The sequence below is a fragment of the Miscanthus floridulus genome, chromosome 19 (assembly GCF_019320115.1).
Source record: "Miscanthus floridulus cultivar M001 chromosome 19, ASM1932011v1, whole genome shotgun sequence".
Lineage (NCBI taxonomy): Eukaryota > Viridiplantae > Streptophyta > Magnoliopsida > Poales > Poaceae > Miscanthus > Miscanthus floridulus.
The window spans coordinates 89,501,323-89,507,322 of record NC_089598.1 but is presented as its reverse complement, the minus strand read 5'-3'; positions in this window follow the sequence as shown (position 1 = coordinate 89,507,322).

Genomic DNA, 6,000 nt, shown 5'->3' with positions numbered 1-6,000 from the left:
TGGACTTGAAGTCCTATTCTTCCACCATCTTCTCTGCCTCTCCATCATCAACTACATCTCTGATGGATGGTCCAATACCTTAGGCGTGTCTACGTTGAAAGGATCAAGATGCCCAAGAGGGGGGATGAATTGGGCTAATCTAAAATTCTCGCAACAAATAACACCTACCGCTTATCCCATTTCACCCCTAGTGCCTAAATGTGATTTCTATTCTATCACACAAAGTTTTGCACCCTAGGTTCCAACCTTATTCTATCATGGCAATTCTTGGAATGTAAAAACACAATTGAAATTGCCCAAATGTAAATGCTCAAAGTAAAGAGAGGGTTAGGAACACGGCGATGTTTTTCCAAGATATCGGAGAATCACCACTCCCCACTAGTCCTTGTTGGAGCACCCGCGCAAGGGTGTAGCTCCCCCTCGATCCGCGCAAGGACCGAGTGCTCTCTACGGGCTGATTCTTTATCATTCCAACATGGTGAATCGCCGACAACCGCTCACACCATGACTTGGGTCATCCATAAGCTCCATCGGATGATCACCAAGCTTCCAATCACCACTGAGCCGTCTAGGTGATGGCGATCACTAAGAGTAACAAGCACGAACTCTCACTTGACCCAACCAAGCCTAATGAGAAGAGTGGATGCACGCTTACTACTCTCTATGCACTAATGAGATCCTTAATCTTTAATTAACAAATCTCAATCACCCCACTAGGCTCTTGCTCTTCCTTGCCCTCCAAATAGTTTCCTCAGCTAAAAAATGGGCAAGGGAGCCTCAATGCATGAGATGGAGGGGTATAAATAGCCCCAAGGGATGGAACTAGTCGTTGGCCCTCCACTGAGCATTTTCAGGGGCACCGGACAGCAACGTGGCACACCGCCACCCTTGTCCGGTGCCACCCCAACGGCTATTTTTGAACTAGCTGTTATTGTGCTGGCACCGTCACCCCATGGGCGGTGCACCACCACCACCTGGGAGGTGACCAACCCCAGTAAACTCTCCTCTCTAGATAATTAGGGTGGTGGCACTGCCACCCCTAAGGCGGTGCCCTATCCAGTGCCATTCTAGCTCAAAAGCACCAAACTGGCACTCTCTGCAAAAATATGATGGTGGCACCGTCACCCAGCAGCGGTGCCCTATCTGGTGCCATTAGTGCAACCACTGAAATGGGTAGTCTCGGGAGAAATAGGGCAGTGGCACCACCACCCCTAGGCGGTGCACACCGCCCTGTCTAGTGACACCAGTTGCGCTGCCCTCCGTTTCAATCGCTGATTCAAAACGATTTCCATCTCTCGATGATCTTGAGCTTCATCTGAGCTATCTAGTGCTAGATTAAACAAATGTGCACCAAATTCTTCTCACTAGACTTGCCTAGGTCAAGCTACCCATCCATGCCCCCTTTATAGTACGGCCAAAGGAGAAAACAAAGTCCTAAAACTAATCTAAGTGTCTCTCAACACTAACTGACACTTAGAACTAGTCCGTCCTTAACCATGGCATCCATCCTTTAAAAACCAAAATGATTTCCATTGATAGGGTCATGAAAACCATAATTGCCTAATCAACCACCATTACCATGACCTAACTTTAATTGCCTCTATAAAACATATGTTAGTCATAGTAATCTTGTGTAGTCATTAGTCACCGAAACTCAACTAGAGGCCTAGATGCTTTCATATGTCCCGTTTAGGTACCATCCCTTGTCTCACTGCTATTTCATCCAACAATCATAGCGAGAGTGTCATGGATGAGAGTGATGACATAGACTAGAGTCACTACATAGTTGTTGATGTTGAGGTAGTCGATCATGTAGTTGTTGGGGATCAATGTAGCTACTTGTTGCCGAAGGCACAAAAATATTGTGCAATGTGATGGAGATGCGGTCATAGAAGAGGCATCTTACTATGTAAGAGACTTCTTACATAGTCATGGACCGTTTGGATGGTTCCAGAGACCATTGGGTTGTAGGAACTCCACGTGGTGTGGTGGCAGAGATTTTGCTCGGGCATGCCTCTTCACCTCGATGGTGTCCTAGGACACTGCTCCGCTGTGGAGGCAGAGCTCACGTTGGTGATCGATGATGTAGTCTAGGCTACCAAAGTTGAGAGCTTGGGTAGGGAGAAAGGTGGTGTCGGTGGAGAAGGCCTCGTTGGAGTAGTGAATGCTACCCTCGCGAGCGGTGCCTCCAACTATCATGGGTTCATAACCACGGCTAGTAATTAGTGGTCGATTAGTGATCCATGTGTGGGACTCTTGGTGGTTAACATTCAAGACATGGGAAGGTCTAGCCTAGTTCGGGCATCAAAGCCTTATGTCCAGCAATGAGATCTTTGTGTTAAAATGCTCAAGCAAGTTGTTACAATGGAGAGAGAGAGTAGGGTAGAGTATTGCTAGCTTTGATCTAGGGTTTTGAATGAGTCCACTAAGATCGAGGAGATTGAGTCAAATCTAGTTTTGGGAGTCATTGTTTCTAAGAGAGCCCTAGCCCATCCTTGGAAAGTGGCGTACAAATTGGGGATTTCTCTAGGTTCCTTGATCACCAAGGGAGTGCTCCAGGATTCATCATCTTTGTCTTTGACCCATTGGAGAGATCACTACTTCAGGCATGGTCGTGACCAACAATGTAGAAATTGCCCATGATAGCATTTTGCAAATGGTAGTGGAAGGTTGTGCGTTTTGCCTACCTTGGTTTAGTGGAAGGGAGACAAAGCCTAGGGAGGCTGACAAGTGGGTTTAGCGCCTCCAATGTCGCCTTATGTCACACCTCGGGCATGACCCCACATCAAAATAGGTGAACAACTCCACGCTAAGGCAGAGGGAACAACACCCTAACAGAGCTGACCGCAATATGCCTTTGCACATGTGTTAGGCTCCTGCTGCGTGGTAGGGTTCTATGTCGAGTACTCCAAGCCATATGTCTGAGCTAGCCTATCGAGCACTGTTCAAGGGGGGCCTGGCTGATGAGGGCCAAGGCTACACCAAACTTTAGCCCCAGTACCGAGGTAACTCCCTCAGCTAGAGCCCCCAGGAAATGGAGCCTCATGACCACATGGGCTCTAGTCAGGATCTAGCAAGGACGCGCAAGCGCACCTACTACTGGGTGTAGCCCCACTAGCCCCTAGCCAATTAGGAGAAGCGGTCAAGGGGTTAACTACCCTATTATGGTGCTAATCCAGGGGTTTACATAACCCCGATGTTAGGTATTCATCAGTGGCGGTGTGCCCTAGAACAGTACTCGGAGATTGGCTTCTCCATGGGTAGGCTCCATTATGACGTTCTTGCTGGTGGCGATGCCATGGTGCTCCATGCACCGATGTCGAGCCATCATGGGTTTGGAGCTATGGAGGTGGTGTTGGCCAGCAGGCTCATAGTGGTCACTAACGGCGTAAGGCCATCCTCCAGATCAGTCGTCTGCTCGGCGTCGTGGGATTGCTTTGCTGTATAGATAAGAGATAAATCAAGCTGATTCTTGTGCATGGTTTTTTTTTGAGAAACCAATTATTTGCCTTGCTTCTTCAAACATAATTAATCTAAACTTGCTTATGCTATAAATTCTAGAGTTTTTGGCAAATTCTTCGAATGTTGGACGTCTGCCTATGTCCCCAGTGGCGAAGCAGAGCAAATTAGAGACGGTGTAGTTGTCTTGTGGGTGCATATACATGTCTCATTGAGTGTGCATATATAGTGGAATTTTAATCAAACTCACTAGTTTTGCAATTTTTGGAGGGTGTATTTGCAAACCACCCCCATACATAACGTAGTTTCCCCCCTATATATATGCCGCTAAAATAGCCAAGTGTTGCCCCAACGTTGGAGTCTCTGTGATGATGACCTCCCAAGCACTACAGTGCTCCTCACTGGCATCCCTGTGGTAGTGCTCCACGATGGCACCCCAGAGGTGGCTTGCGGACATCTATGTAAAGTGCACATAGAATGTGGCACTTGTGGTCCTCCGCTGCTGGCCTGCGGAGCATAAAGCCACAAACAAGGAACTGCAAATAGGTGAAAAGTGGAGTCATTTGATGGGAATGCTCAATCGATCACCACTCAATGGTAGATCCATAGATGCGGGCACTAAAGTCACGCCATGACTTGCTAAAGACAAGTCACCGAATCTACTTCCTACCATGACTCTTGCCATGGTGAGATCTCCCTCCCTTCGCCTCTACTCCCCTAGATTGGATCTTGATTCTTATGCCTCAATTCCTAGCATAGACTTAATTTTGGCCGCAATCTATGTTGCTCGCAACAGACTGGATTAACATCGAGCCCGTGCAATGGGCAACAAGTTGTGGTGATGGCAAGGATGCGATGGGGCTTGCAATTTGCATCATGGATGATGAGAATTACAGCGGGTCAACAAGGATACCCTCAACCAAACTAGAAGCTAGGATCATCTCAACCTAGAAAATAGGGATGGGTTGTCCCATCCTCCGTAGTCCCCAAAAACCAAGCATACCCTTAAAATCTCTCACGGATACCAACACAAAAGGCAAAAGACCAAAATGCCTCTCAATGAGTAGGTTATCTATTTTGGGATAGAAGGAGTACAGGTTTTCTGGTGCACAAGAAATTACATGAACTTAAAATTTTATTTGTAAAAATTTACTAGGAGCATCTCTGAAATTATCCTAAATCTCCTACCAATCCTTGTTTTTGGGAAGATTGGAAAAAACCCCTCTCCAACAACTCTTAATCCATCCTCCTAATCTTTTAGCACTTGGGAAAAACTCACCCAAACCATGTAAAATTACGCGCCGTAGACATCGAGCGTATTGGTCTCCACCCGCATCTATTTCCCTCTTGGCGCGGAATATTGCTTTGCGCGCGAAGCAGAGAAGGACTTCATCGCTGCCGTAGTCATCTGGAGAGGAGTGTTAGGTAATTTGCTGCTCCCCTTGTGTGAATGTGCGGCAGGGATAGGCGCTGCCAAAAAGGGCTCCCTGTGTGACAGAACCGCCCAATTTATACAAGATCAAGTACGGCTGTCCCCGCTGAACACGTTGACACGCGCATACTCTCACTTATATAAACTCGGTAGTCCGCCGAGTGTCACGCAGGACCTCGGTAAATCAACATCACAACCAAGATCGCGTGATTAAGCAAATACACATCACATACGCAGAGTTGCAGCGGAAATAATATTACATATAGATTCATAAATAATAATACAAGTTTGGATTTCAAAACCGATTAGTGAAAACAACATTGCTTTTGAAGGATTTCATTAATATGAGTTCCAAATACATTGCTAGCATAAGTGACCTCCTCAGACAAAAGCATATAGATGAGAAGTGAATATAGAGTCACCGAGCCCACTGGTGGTTAGCCACCATCCTCAGCAGGTCAAAACCTTACCTGCAACATGGTGGGATAAACCCTGAGTACTCAAATGTACTCAGCTAGACTTACCCATCATAACTAGAAATAAAATTGACTCCAAGGAGTATGCAAGGCTTTATAAGTGGAGGTAGCTTGACAACAATTTGCATAAAAAGCGATTAACTCAATTATACAATTATAATTATGTCATCAAGTTAATTATAACTATCCATCTCTAGATTAGCAACTATCCTGTGCCAAACATGTGGTATATCTTTTTAGAGCATACAATAGTAACCATAGCAGGTATTGAAATTCCAAATTCATTCGAACCATCATATTCCATAACACAGTGACTACGATGTTGGAGCTAGCCAAGTTTCTCACTATCCGGGAGAGACGGCGATTCGAATCGATTTCAACCAGCTGGGAATTTATTCCTAACACAAACCCAGACAGACCAGATCAACGGTCACCTTAGGTCACCTTTGGTACAACTCAGGTACACATTTTGTGGGTCCATACTGCGCCGCACAATCTGGAACACCAGATGCCAGGATGCTCAGGCCAAGCCTACCCTTGGGCTTAGTCTGATCGTTCCCCAGAAGGAGCGCACAACAGAACGGGGCCCGGCCTGAGTTGAGCTACTCGGCTTCGTGGTCGGAACAAGTTATC